We start from the raw sequence: 14,882 nt of genomic DNA on the forward strand, positions 1-14,882 counted from the left end.
TGACCCCAAGAACACCATCCCCACCGTCAAACATGGAGGTGGAAACATTATGCTTTGGGGGTGTTTTTCTGTTAAGGGGACAGAACAACTTCATCACATCAAAGGGACGATGGATGGGGCCATGTACTTTCAAATCTTGGGTGAGAACCTCCTTCCCTCAGCCAGGGCATTGAAAATGGGTCGTGGATGGGTATTCCAGCATGACAATGACCCAAAACACACGGCCAAGGCAACAAAGGAGTGTCTCAAGAAGAAGCACATTAAGGTCCTGGAGTGGCCTAGCCAGTCTCCAGACCTTAATCCCATAGAAAATCTGTGGAGGGAGCTGAAGGTTCGAGTAGCCAAACGTCAGCCTCGAAACCTTAATGACTTGAAGTAGATCTACAAAGAGGAGTGGGACAAAATCCCTCCTGAGATGTGTGCAAACCTGGTTGCCAACTACAAGAAACGTCTAACCTCTGATTGCCAACAAGGGTTTTGCCACCAAGTACTAAGATCATGTTTTGCAGAGGGGTCAAATACTTATTTCCCTAATTAAAATGCAAATCATTTTATTACATTTTTGACATGTGTTTTTCTGGATTTTTGTTGTTGTTATTCTGTCTCTCACTATTCAAATAAACATACCATTAAAATTATAGACTGATCATTCTTTGTCAGTTGGCAAACGTACAAAATCAGCAGGGGTCAAATACTTTTTTCCCTCAACGTATATCCAGAGTAAAACAAGTCCTATATTGACATAACCTGAAAGGCCGCTCAGCAAGGAAGAAGCCACTGCTCCAAAACTGCCATAAAAAAGCCAGACTACGGTTTGCAACTGCACATGGGGACAAGGATTGTACTTTTTGGAGAAATGTCCCCTTGTCTGATGAAACAAAAATAGAACTGTTTGGCCATAATGACCATCGTTATGTTTGGAGGAAAAAGGGGGAGGCTTGCAAGCCGAAGATCACCATCCCAACCGTGAAGCACGGCGGTGGCAGTATCATGTTGTGGGGGTGCTTTGCTGCAGGAGGGACTGGAGGCACTTCACACAAATAGATGGCATCATGAGGGAAGAAAATGATGTGGATATATGGAAGCAACAACTCAAGACATCAGTCAGGAAGTTAAAGCTAGGGCGCAAATGGGTCTTCCAAATGGACAATGACCCCAAGCATACTTCCAAAGTTGTGGCAAAATGGCTTAAGGACAACAAAGTCAAGGTATTGGAGATGCCATCACAAAGCCCTGACCTCAATCCTATTGAAAATTTGTAGGCAGAACTGAAAAAGTATGTGCGAGCAAGTAGGCCTACAAACCTGACTCAGTTACACCAGCTCTGTCAGGAGGAATGGGCCAAAATTCACCCAACTTATTGTGGGAAGCTTGTGGAAGGCTACCTGAACCGTTTGACCCAAGTTAAACAATTTAAAGGCAACGCTACCAAATACTAATTGAGTGTATGTAAACTTCTGTCCCACTGGGAATGTGATGAAAGAAATAAAAGCTGAAAGAAATAATTCTCTACTATTATTCTGACATTTCACATTCTTAAAATAAAGTGGTGATCCTAAATGACCTAAAACAGGGAATTTTTACTAGGATTAAATGTCAGGAATTGTGAAAAACTGAGTTAAAACGTATTTGGCTAAGGTGTATGTAATCTTCTGACGTCAACTGTTACTACTAGCTATGTAAAAGTTGGACGGAAGAACGCCCAGTGCTGCTTACCTGAGATGCCATCATCACACAGTCCTTCTTCGTAGGTGTCTGCTATGACTTCCTTTGTGTCTGAAAAAAGTTGCTTTCAGAACAATTATTTTTGATTGAAAAAAAAAAAGAATGTGTGTGTGTATATATGTGTGTGTGTGTGTATTTGTTTTGCTCTCGACAAAAATACACAAATGTACCTCCATAGCATATAACAATTTGCCTGTGAATAACCACACCTTCATCCAAACGTGCTATTGTATGCATAATTCTTGACGCACAACCGAAAATGCTGCCATATCCTGCCAGCACCCCCCTCCTATCACAGATCAGATTTGCCCAAACGACCAAGGGGTAGCTTGCTACTCAATGTAATAAGGTAATGACTTTTCAAATAAGTTACCTTACACGTTATGTTGGCTGACAATTTTTTGCTATGCTGTCCTTACGAACCACATAGCATATCATTACATCAGTATGTACCGGTATGTTAGCTAGCTACCAAACGTTAGTAGTTATACATCAAACTTGCCAGTATATTAACTATAGGCTAACTAACTACCCAACGTTTATTGACTTGATTATTCCCATGATTCTTAGCTTAGCTAAATGGTATAGTCGTTGTGCGTTCTCAATAGACATTCGGGTGCTTTAGTAAATTCGCTCTGGCTATCTATAGGCTGGACAATAGAACGAGTCAAAATTCACCCAAGGCTGAAAAACAGCTTAAGCTGGAACACTAGCACGAGCCCATATCAAATGAATTGAATCGAACGTTTGCAGAGCCTGTTTTGACTGGAGTGATGCTTAGAATTCCATTTCGCCTAAATGGCACACAAAAATTTATACTTTTTTATTTTACCACTACAATCTGTTCATCGGACGAAACTGGAAAAAACAACTTGTGTAGAAAGTAAACATTCGAACCTCGATGGTGTCAAACTGTGCTTATGTCTGCTTATTGAGAAAGTAGGGAAAAAAGAAAAACTTCTAACTATTTCTGGTCAAGCAATCGATGACAAATTAGTTCGCTGCCCAGACTTACATAATTACAAAGAGGAGATTCTCCTGATTTAAAATGGTGCCCGACCTGAAAAATATCAAAATATACACAGTGAGATATTTGGCGAAATAGACCGGCATGCCTCTCCATAGGAAAACAATGGGGGGAGCTCAGCGTTCCAAGGGAAAAAAACATTTTGGGGCTAGCATTTAATGACAGCCTAGCTACTTGCCCAGGCTTCCATAATTAGAAAGAGGAGATTCTCATGATTTAAAATGGCATCCGACTTGAAAAAAATCTAAATATACACATTGCGAGATATTTGGCAAAATAGACAAACATGCCTATGTAACAGTGTAGGTTCCGTCCCTCTCTTCGCCCCAACCCGGGCTCGAACCAGGGACCCTTGCACACATCAACAACTGACACCCCACGAAGCATCGTTACCCATCACGCCACAAAAGCCGCAGCCCTTTCAACGCAAGGGGAAACCCTACTTCAAGTCTCAGAGCGAGTGACGTCACCAATTGAAACGCTATTAGCGCGCACCACCGCTAACTAACTAGCCATTTCACATCGGTTACACCTATATTTACATTTTAGTCATTTAGCAGACGCTCTTATCCAGAGCAACTTACAGTACAGTAGTGAATGCATACATTTCATACACTTTTTTTCTCCGTACTGGTCCCCCGTGGGAATTGAACCCACAACCCTGGCGTTGCGAACACCATGCTCTACCAACTGAGCCACACGGGACCTGGGATATATTTCCCCCAATTTTTTTGTTGTTTACATTTTAACTATAAAACAATATGAGCAGGTCTCATTGCCAACAATAGCGAAGCAGGCATTGTGACGTTGAACAATAAACTGGGAATAGAACGTTCGGAAGGCGAGTTGGTGCCACAGTGCTCAATAGAACTAATAGGAGCTGGCAGGGTGAAAAATGCACTAAAATAAGACCTGTTTTTTCACGATTACTTCAAAACGACGGCAAGCAGCTGGAAAATATGGTCATATTATGAAACCGGGCTCCACTGCGGATGCAATTAACTCGTTTTTATCAGAAAAGAACGTTGTTAAAAATGTCATGTTTCCAGCCTACTTTCTACACGGATTTCAGAGCACTCTCGTCTGTGTACCAGAGCGCAGAATAATTAATTTACGAGCGCTCAACCCCCGTTGAATATGGCCGGTGTCAGTAAACGTTGGCAAAGCATAATTAAATTGTTTCCAGCAGCACAGTTACAGTCACCAAGACTCTGGTTAACATGAAACCTGCCTTACCAGCTCTGCTAGGGCGAGTAAAATGGTCAGAGTGGTCACATTTGTGTCTGGAAGTAGCTAGCAAGCTAGCCAATGTTAGCTTGGGTGCTTTACTGCTGTTGTGAGGCCAGAACGCTCAAATCAACCCTACTCCTCGGCCTGAACATCTAGTGTGCACTCCGTGAGCGAAAAGGTCTGAATTTACAAACTGACGATCTGACAACGCTCTGAATTTATGAGCATCACGTTGTACAGCGCCATATTTTCTGTTCCATCGTAATGGAAATCCAGAGGGTTTTTAATTTTTCACGGAATAGAAACACCATAATATTAATCAAATTAATTAAGCAAGTACAAGTCAAAAGTTTGGACACACCTACCCATTCTAGGATTTTTCTTTATTTTGACTATTTTCTACATTGTAGAATAATAGTGAACACATCACAACTATGAAATAACACCAGTCTCCCGCGTTCCCTGCATTCTATAGTACAGACATGGCCTGCTCTCCCTTATGTAAAGAATTAGGCACTTTCCCATGTTTACTACAGTATGTATTGTAGACTGCACAGTAGCCTAATAAACAAATAAACACATTTTGTTAGTCCTACTCACGTTAGGTCTGCGTATGCATAAATGGGGATCTTATAGGGTTATTGTGGAATTTTGCTGTTATTGTTTCCCAATCTTGTATTTCAAGCATTTTCTTGTCCCTTGAAAACTGTCATGTAAAAATCTTAATTTCCATTCAGTAAGAACTTGGAAATGATAATCTACTATAATAATGGATGGCTCTTTGTAAGGACAGCTCTCTGATGCACAGAAGCCCAGTCTTTTGTCTATGTGAGCCACATCTCCAACTTCGAAGACAGGAAAGAGCTGAATGCTTCACACGTTTGGTATGTCTTTCTAGTGCGAGCCAAGCTGCATGTTTAGCCCACAAAAATGCTGGGAAGATTTCCAGTCCCAGGCCAACTCCGCTTCAGCCTCCGCAGTCAGCATTGACTGAACATCATGGTGGGTGTTTAGGAAGGGATATCAGTCACTGGGGTAAATCCTGTCAGAATTTTACTGAAATGTTTTCACCGATATGCCAGGTTTAGGATATAGGAGCAGCTCAGATACTGTACCAGACAGACCGGACAGATCTGTAGTTCACCCAGACCATTCACCCAGAAAGAGAGAGAGCTTGTGTCTGTGGGTCTCATTGTCTCCCTCTCCACAATGGATCATTGTCTAGGGCCCTTTCTCAAAGCCAACATTTTTGCTTCTCACTCTCCGGCTCTCTGCCTGGCTCGTCACTCGTGTGTGTGTGTGTGTGTGTGTGTGTGTGTGTGTGTGTGTGTGTGTGTGTGTGTGTGTGTGTGTGTGTGTGTGTGTGTGTGTGTGTGTGTGTGTGTGTGTGTGTGTGTGTGTGTGTGTGCGCTCTACACTCTCCCCCATATCTTTCATTGACATTTTTGCTCGTTGGAGTCATGTTGGACCACCCTGTGTTAATATAAACCTGCTCCACCAGCCGAGACATATCCTGGCCCATAGCTTTCCTACCTCCTTTCCCTCCTCTGTGGTTGATCAACATCCCACCCTCGTAGTTGTACTTCCAATGACAGTGTGACGTGTGTGAGACATTGTCTTGTATGCACGTCTCCAGCCGTTCTAGATTTCTGCAGAAAAAAAATCATGCCTCATTCTGAAACAAGAAAAAAACTGTGGTGTCTGCCAGTGAGACTAACCATACTGTACTGTAACATGCTTATTTTAGTGCTTTTTGATAGCTGAGGAAATACTTCACAACTACTAGGCCTACATGCTGAGAGAGGCTTCTTAATGGCCCATGTGTGTAATGACACAAAGCGATGTGCTGAAAGGGTTAACCTTTCCCATTTCCTCTACATGACAGCCTTTGTTGCTGAGCTCTGCACTCTGTCTGAAGGGTCTGTGGGTTGTGACCTAATTGCATGAACCCAACAGTGACTAGGGAGTGGGGTTAGCAGGACTAGCTGCATAATGCATAGCTTATTACCCAGCAGCTGACGCATATAATGATAGCCAATTATAAGGACCTCGGTTTCATTGATTATACAGTAAGGGTTCAGCATAATGAGATTACATTTATGGATCCCTTATCAGTCAGTGTTGGAGGTTATGTCAGGGCAATGGAAGTATTCTTTTTTTTAAATGTAAATTGCAGGGATGTTTCCATCTGCTGTGTTTCTGTGTTTCTCCTGCTAATCAGACAACAGGCACACCAGGTTTACATTTTTTTTTTTTTGAAAAGCTGATAAATACAATTTTACTCTGGCCAATTGTCCAGGAGAAGAAAAAATCCCATTGCGAAAAAATCTTTTTAGCCTATTCATTGATGGAAATACGTTTGACTGGACATGCTTATCGGTCTATTAGGTCATTTGAATAATTCAGTGGAATTAAATTGGCGCGTGTGTACACAGTATATTCATTACGTATCTTATTTATCACACTCGTACGTCGTAGATACAGAGCCTTTGAGCGGAACATCTGTCAGACAGCGCAAGAGCTGCAGCATCTCAAACAGCACACATAGGCAACAGAAGGCAGTCTTCATCAGTGCGTCACACACCACTTTGTAGCCTAGCCAAAATCAGACCATATCTGTGGAGGCAATTATTTTATATCAACTTTCTTACATTTTTCAGTAGCCAAAATCACAATCAAAGTCATATTAGCAACTCATGCGAGTTGTTGCATATTAGATCTCCCTTCTTTCTACATTTCTAACGGATATTTTCATGAAACTGCTCGCATCTGCAGTGTCCTTTTGACAACGGTGCTTTTCGGCTAATTGCGTTATGGAACGAACATTCGCGCGTAGCCTACTGCCTTGTGTGCATTGCTGCGCTTATAATGTGAAGAATGTGAATAGTTTATCAACATTTTAAGATAAACGTTCTGATCTGTTGCATCAGAGAAAGGTATGTAGCCTAGGCCTACTGGCTGTATGAATTTGGGATCTATCATCCCACAACTGTCCCTGAGTCTGTTTTGGAATAGGCTATTTCTTTCTCGACAAGCTGACCAATATAATAGGTAAACTTTTATTCTATGGGGGATCGTAGATTGACAGGCTAGTGAGTTTACTGTTTGTTACTCATCTTGTCGGCTGAGGAAAAGTACATTTAGACAGTTATTCTAACATCTTCAAAGTGCCCATCAGAATTTGGTAAAGACCATACATCATTGCATCCTCGACTTGCATGTTCCGTTAATATGAATGGGTTCGGTAAATTTCTCAAATGTCCGGCAACACATTTTCCTAATGGAAATCCTGACGCACTCACACGTCTGTAATCAGTAAAACTAGCCCTGACTAATGACGATGACAGCACACTACACTAATTGGTCATCTGGTTGGTTGTTAATATGGAGTCGTTGAGCAGTCTTGCCATTGGCTGAGATGTATGGGAAGATATTGTACTGTGTTCTTGTTGAGATGAGAATATGACATCTTTTCATGATTCAGTTACAGGCTGTTTCCTGATGATTCACACTGTATTAAGTCTGTAATAAGGAGCCATTTGGAAAACCATTTCCATTTCCTCACACCATGTAATATCCTGTAATGTTAGATAGTGAGTGGTAACAGGATGGACACAGTCTCCCATAGTCAGCACCACCACCATCCCCTGTGGAATTTCGAACATGACTTCACCACCACTTTCACACAATACCAAGGTCATGGGGATAGTACTATGAACTCTTGGTGCACACTGACTGTTCACATTCGTTGTTTGAGAGGTGCTGTGTTCCACTCCAACTACCAAGGAAACATATTGTTGACAGGATGTTCAGGAGAGTGAGTGAGCAACACGTAGCTAGCCTGGTCCCAGATCTGTGTTTGGTCAACTATCAGGGTCATTTGTCACACAAAACATTATGAAAATTCATGACCATAGGAGTTGGCAAGACCGCACAAACAGATCTGGAACCAGGCTAAGCCTAACCAGGCTAGCCCTTGGAACCACCACCAGAATCAGTCAGGCAGGCTTATGAATCAATAAGTAAGCATGCCATATTTCCCCCCCAAAGCATTATAGTAAGTGGATCCATTATGCATGCTTGAGTGTATGTCATCAGTTATTAGCCGATAATCCTGTAAATCTCCAGGGGCCTGGTGTCCAGTGGAGGGGGCAGAGGACGGACTGGACAGGTGGCTGGCGAGAGCATGTTAGAGAAATTAGGGTTGTTGTGATTTACAACCATTAGCTTAATCCATGCAGATCTGATCTGTCAGTTACTCTACAGGAAGAAGACCACAGTGTCCCTGTAGAATTCCATATGTGTTGCTGTACGTGGACAAGCTCAAAAGGTAGCTGGGGAGGTCAAGCATACAATATATTGTCAAGGCAGGTTTGTATTCAATCTTGCTGCCACTCCCCCCCCCCACACACACACACATACACACACAAAAAAACTGAGACACTTAAGATCAGAGTGACACATTACAACATCAGATCATCCGAGAAACCTCCAGGGTAACTAGCTATCTGGTAATCCTCTCCACCCGCTACCTCTGCCACCGCTGTTGAACAACATCCTAGAGGAAACACTGAAAGGGAACGCTTCAAAGTTGCAGTGTAATTTCCTTGGTCTGAGGTGTTTTCCCTTTCTAGTGATTCTATTTCTATGTCCTCAACACCTCCTCTGGCCTTCTCCTGCCCAACTGAGGCCTTAGCCAAAGGCTTATCATCGCATATGCCCTCCAGCCACACGGCCTCAAATCCCAGCAGATTCCCAGATAAGCCCTGGTGCTTTGGTGCTGTCCTCCCTGCCAAGCACTCCCCAGTGTTTAGTTCCCTCACTGAGATTGACACCTCAGTGTTAACAGCCAAATCCCTCAGGGACGAGGGAAGAATGGCTGCCTATCAGGTTATCCAAACAGTTCAGTCTCAGAAAAGATGCCATTAAAAGTAACAATAGAACAATAACAATTACCAGTGTCGAATGCAGGAAGAGATGTGGCGTTTCGTAATGAGTAAAGACTTGAAAAGGCTGGAGGTTTTGTGGGTCAGAATGGATTTTTGGCAAGAGGGATTTTAGTGTATTTTCTCCCAAGTGCCGAATGAAAGCAGTATTATACAGACATCTGCATGAAAGCTGCCCCCAAGTTACAGCTTTGAAATATTAGCGGAAAAGGCTGACACGGAAAGCACATTCTCAGAGATTCAGCTTGGATAAGAGAACAAAACGTTGTCTTTTCATAAGAGCATTTTCAATAGAAAATGGAGGTTAGGCATGGGACATTTCGGTTGAGATTTTAAACGATATTTCAGTATAATTATAGTTTTTGACAGATTATTGTAGCACTGCATCAATCATTCAATGTTAATGCTTTACTGTGTTACTGCTGTAACTGCACAGGTCATTTGACCCATAAATCTCTGTCAGACATTTTCTCTGTCTGAACGGTGCAAAAATGAGATGATCCAGATGTTTTGCCTATTTGTATGGCTTACAGTGCCCTCAGCTAGGTTAAAGTTAGCCATGATGTTACTTTCATTATTCAGGCATCGCAAAATCTCTAATAGGGGAACGAATGACTTGACAATGTCAGAAAAAGCAGTGAAGTAGCCTCTGTGTAAAGAGCCTCTGTGTAAAGAGCCCCTGTGTAAAGAGCCCCTGTGTAAAGAGCCTCTGTGTAAAGAGCCCCTGTGTAAAGAGCCTCTGTGTAAAGAGCCCCTGTGTAAAGAGCCCCTGTGTAAAGAGCCTCTGTGTAAAGAGCCTCTGTGTAAAGAGCCCCTGTGTAAAGAGCCCCTGTGTAAAGAGCCCCTGTGTAAAGAGCCCCTGTGTAAAGAGCCTCTGTGTAAAGAGCCCCTGTGTAAAGAGCCTCTGTGTAAAGAGCCCCTGTGTAAAGAGCCCCTGTGTAAAGAGCCCCTGTGTAAAGAGCCTCTGTGTAAAGAGCCTCTGTGTAAAGAGCCCCTGTGTAAAGAGCCTCTGTGTAAAGAGCCCCTGTGTAAAGAGCCTCTGTGTAAAGAGCCTCTGTGTAAAGAGCCCCTGTGTAAAGAGCCCCTGTGTAAAGAGCCTCTGTGTAAAGAGCCTCTGTGTAAAGAGCCCCTGTGTAAAGAGCCCCTGTGTAAAGAGCCTCTGTGTAAAGAGCCCCTGTGTAAAGAGCCTCTGTGTAAAGAGCCCCTGTGTAAAGAGCCTCTGTGTAAAGAGCCTCTGTGTAAAGAGCCTCTGTGTAAAGAGCCCCTGTGTAAAGAGCCCCTGTGTAAAGAGCCCCTGTGTAAAGAGCCTCTGTGTAAAGAGCCCCTGTGTAAAGAGCCTCTGTGTAAAGAGCCTCTGTGTAAAGAGCCTCTGTGTAAAGAGCCCCTGTGTAAAGAGCCCCTGTGTAAAGAGCCCCTGTGTAAAGAGCCTCTGTGTAAAGAGCCCCTGTGTAAAGAGCCTCTGTGTAAAGAGCCTCTGTGTAAAGAGCCCCTGTGTAAAGAGCCTCTGTGTAAAGAGCCCCTGTGTAAAGAGCCCCTGTGTAAAGAGCCCCTGTGTAAAGAGCCCCTGTGTAAAGAGCCCCTGTGTAAAGAGCCTCTGTGTAAAGAGCCCCTGTGTAAAGAGCCCCTGTGTAAAGAGCCTCTGTGTAAAGAGCCTCTGTGTAAAGAGCCCCTGTGTAAAGAGCCCCTGTGTAAAGAGCCTCTGTGTAAAGAGCCCCTGTGTAAAGAGCCCCTGTGTAAAGAGCCCCTGTGTAAAGAGCCTCTGTGTAAAGAGCCTCTGTGTAAAGAGCCCCTGTGTAAAGAGCCCCTGTGTAAAGAGCCTCTGTGTAAAGAGCCTCTGTGTAAAGAGCCCCTGTGTAAAGAGCCCCTGTGTAAAGAGCCCCTGTGTAAAGAGCCTCTGTGTAAAGAGCCTCTGTGTAAAGAGCCTCTGTGTAAAGAGCCTCTGTGTAAAGAGCCTCTGTGTAAAGAGCCCCTGTGTAAAGAGCCTCTGTGTAAAGAGCCTCTGTGTAAAGAGCCCCTGTGTAAAGAGCCCCTGTGTAAAGAGCCTCTGTGTAAAGAGCCTCTGTGTAAAGAGCCTCTGTGTAAAGAGCCTCTGTGTAAAGAGCCTCTGTGTAAAGAGCCCCTGTGTAAAGAGCCCCTGTGTAAAGAGCCCCTGTGTAAAGAGCCTCTGTGTAAAGAGCCTCTGTGTAAAGAGCCTCTGTGTAAAGAGCCTCTGTGTAAAGCTCAAACTCAATCTTTTGATTTCGGTGAAAAGGATCAGCCTTTTTTTCTGACTCTTCCTATTTCGTTGACATACTAAGATGGAGTTTTATGATATTATTGACAATTTAGTGCTTTCATGTGTTGTACTACAATAAATCTTCATAAAAATGGTGAATATGTTCCCTCTCTGAACAAAGGCTTGTGTCTGCAGTCTTGGTGGTCATGTGCTGGACCAGGAAGTCAAGACAGACATTCTGAAAAGAGAGGGAACTGTAGCCTCCCTGCACTGTTGCCGCTCATAACAACAGTGCTCTGTCTCTCGGACATGCTCAGTGGGTGTGTGGAGACATACAGGATGGCTCTGTGGTCTTTGGCAGCCTCGCCCCAGTCACCTAGCCAATCCATCTCATGAAGGTTTGTGTATTCCGAGCCCTCCGTATGATCAGGCAGGCCAGGGGCAGCTGCTCTCTCCCCTGGGGTCAGGACACCCTCTCAGGTTCACACCCGGGTCACAGCAACAGTGACACTGTGACTAATTACACAATTAAGTGCCAGGGATTTATTAGCTATAGTTCTCCATATTAATGTAGGAGTTCATTGATTGGTGTGTAATTGATAGTTATCGTTATCGATTCATGCTAACTGATAATTTGCGTTGTGCATTGATAATATGTTAGTGTTGCTTACATTTCCCAGCTGAAAGGAAGTTGCCATTTTAGATGTGCAACTTTTGACACAGAAATGCAATCTGTCACCGCGGCTTTCAGACTGAGTGAAACGTTTTAGCTCGGAGTTGCTTCGATAGCAGCTTTTACCCTCAAGTAGAAAAGTGTTGCTTTAGAGCAGAGATGGGAGGTAGAACATTCCTTCAGTGATAGCCATGTGAAGACCTCAGATGCAGATGCTTCACAGGATAATGGACTGCATGAAAAGGGCAATCAGGAGCCTGTCAGTGTGTGTTTTCTGAAGTACATCCCCATGCCAAGCAGAAAGTCACTGGGTTGATTTATTAGTCTGGGCTCTGGGTGCTTAGACGATTGATTTAAAGACCTCTCTGCATTGAGGATTTACTGTTGATGCTAACAGCATAGCCATCCTACACGCTGGTTCAAAGCTGAACTCAACGCTTGTAGTTGTTTTTTTATTTAAGGTTTGGCTAAAGGCTAAATGTCACTGTTCTTAGATTTTCATATATATGAACAATGATAGGCAGCTGTGGCAGCAGTGTGGCAGTAAGACTAGGAACAGAACAGCATTCTCATGGAGCAGAGGTGGCTTACTTGGTTTGAATGTCTCAGCTGAAGAATGTTTCTCTGTTCTCTCTATGGGCATATTGAGAAGATGGGATGCATGTGGTCAGATTTAAATGAAAAATAGCTCCTCAGCTCCAGCTCTGGGACTGCCTGGCTGCCTGTGAAATGTTGGTTGTTGTTGAGCGCTGCCAGAGTTAACGTCTCTCTTTCACCCAGGGAGAAACAGAAAGTATGTGCACGCCACATGCTGTTCAAGGCTCAGCAAGATACCTAGGCTTCCATGTGGTGCTGCAGAGTTCCATGTGTTACTGTGTAACAGTTTTCTGGCTAATGGCATCCGGAGGACCTTGTTATGGTTTAAAAAAGGAGGGAAACAGGAGGTGGCTTCTTATCCAATAGGACAGTGCTAAATCCTTATAGGACAGTGCTAAATCCTTATAGGACAGTGCTAAATCCTTATAGGACAGTGCTAAATCCTTATAGGACAGTGCTAAATCCTTATAGGACAGTGCTAAATCCTTACAGGGCAGTGCTAAATCCTTACAGGGCAGTGCTAAATCCTTACAGGACAGTGCTAAATCCTTATAGGACAGTGCTAAATCCTTATAGGACAGTGCTAAATCCTTACAGGGCAGTGCTAAATCCTTACAGGGCAGTGCTAAATCCTTACAGGGCAGTGCTAAATCCTTATAGGACAGTCCTAAATCCTTACAGGACAGTGCTAGCCTATACCCTGTGTCCTCTCTGTCACCCTTTAAATTTCACTCAACAGTATCAGACTTTCTTGACTATTGCTTTTGGCAGTGTGAGCACGAGCTCATTATTTTACCTCAAATACAGTATATTTTCTGGATGTCAGCCAGGCCTCCCCAGGGCTCCTGAGTGGCGCATCTCAGTGCAAGAGGTTCACTACAGACACCCTGGGCCGGCTGTATCATAACCGGCCGTGCCAGGCTACATGGGTACGGGAGAGGTAACACTGGGCTGATGCCAGGCTACATGGGTACGGGAGAGGTAACGCTGGGCTGATGCCAGGCTACATGGGAACACTGGGCTGATGCCAGGCTACATGTGTACGGGAGAGGTAACACTGGGCTGATGCCAGGCTACATGGGTACGGGAGAGGTAACGCTGGGCTGATGCCAGGCTACATGGGTACGGGAGAGGTAACGCTGGGCTGATGCCAGGCTACATGGGTACGGGAGAGGGAACGCTGGGCTGATGCCAGGCTACATGGGTATGGGAGAGGTAACACTGGGCTGATGCCAGGCTACATGGGTACGGGAGAGGTAACACTGGGCTGATTCCAGGCTACATGTGTACGGGAGAGATAACACTGGGCTGATGCCAGGCTACATGGGTACGGGAGAGGTAACACTGGGCTGATTCCAGGCTACATGTGTACGGGAGAGGTAACACTGGGCTGATTCCAGGCTACATGGGTACGGGAGAGGTAACGCTGGGCTGATTCCAGGCTACATGGGTACGGGAGAGGTAACGCTGGGCTGATGCCAGGCTACATGGGTACGGGAGAGGTAACGCTGGGCTGATTCCAGGCTACATGTGTACGGGAGAGGTAACACTGGGCTGATTCCAGGCTACATGGGTACGGGAGAGGGAACGCTGGGCTGATGCCAGGCTACATGGGTACGGGAGAGGTAACGTTGGGCTGATGCCAGGCTACATGGGTATGGGAGAGGTAACGTTGGGCTGATGCCAGGCTACATGGGTACGGGAGAGGTAACGTTGGGCTGATGCCAGGCTACATGGGTACGGGAGAGGGAACGCTGGGCTGATGCCAGGCTACATGGGTACGGGAGAGGTAACGTTGGGCTGATGCCAGGCTACATGGGTATGGGAGAGGTAACGTTGGGCTGATGCCAGGCTACATGGGTATGGGAGAGGTAACGTTGGGCTGATGCCAGGCTACATGGGTACGGGAGAGGGAACGCTGGGCTGATGCCAGGCTATATGGGTACGGGAGAGGGAACGCTGGGCTGATGCCAGGCTACATGGGTACGGGAGAGGGAACGCTGGGCTGATGCCAGGCTACATGGGTACGGGAGAGGGAACGCTGGGCTGATGCCAGGCTACATGGGTACGGGAGAGGTAACGCTGGGCTGATGCCAGGCTACATGGGAACGCTGGGCTGATGCCAAGCCACATGGGTACGGGAGAGGTAACGCTGGGCTGATGCCAGGTTACATGGGTACGGGAGAGGGAACGCTGGGCTGATGCCAGGCTACATGGGTACGGGAGAGGTAACGCTGGGGGGCGTAGCGGTGAGGCAGTGATGGGAGAGGAGAAGGTGCAGAAGGAACATGGTCAGAAGTTCATCTTCGGCAGGAAGGAGGGTTGGTTGTCTCAGTCAGACAGGCCAGCCAGCGCTTTGCCCAGTGGAGTGGTAGCCATGATATCTACAGTAAACCGCTGTTGATTTAGGAGAGGTCAGTGTGCAGTCAGGCGAGGAAAACATACCAGGAGCCAAGAAAACAAACCCTC

At 45.1% G+C, this 14,882-nt stretch overlaps 1 protein-coding gene and 1 non-coding gene across 2 annotated transcripts in view; one reads left to right on the plus strand and one right to left on the minus strand.

The window, feature by feature from the left end:
- LOC106572560 (arf-GAP with coiled-coil, ANK repeat and PH domain-containing protein 3) overlaps positions 1-14,882 on the plus strand; it is a 112,571-nt gene that overhangs the window by 27,133 nt on the left and 70,556 nt on the right. The gene's annotated exons all lie outside the window — the stretch shown is intronic.
- trnaa-cgc (transfer RNA alanine (anticodon CGC)) lies at positions 3,384-3,459 on the minus strand. The gene has a single exon. It is a non-coding gene; the product is annotated as a tRNA-Ala (tRNA).

This window comes from Salmo salar, chromosome ssa15, assembly GCF_905237065.1.
Source record: "Salmo salar chromosome ssa15, Ssal_v3.1, whole genome shotgun sequence".
Taxonomy (NCBI): Eukaryota; Metazoa; Chordata; class Actinopteri; order Salmoniformes; family Salmonidae; genus Salmo; species Salmo salar.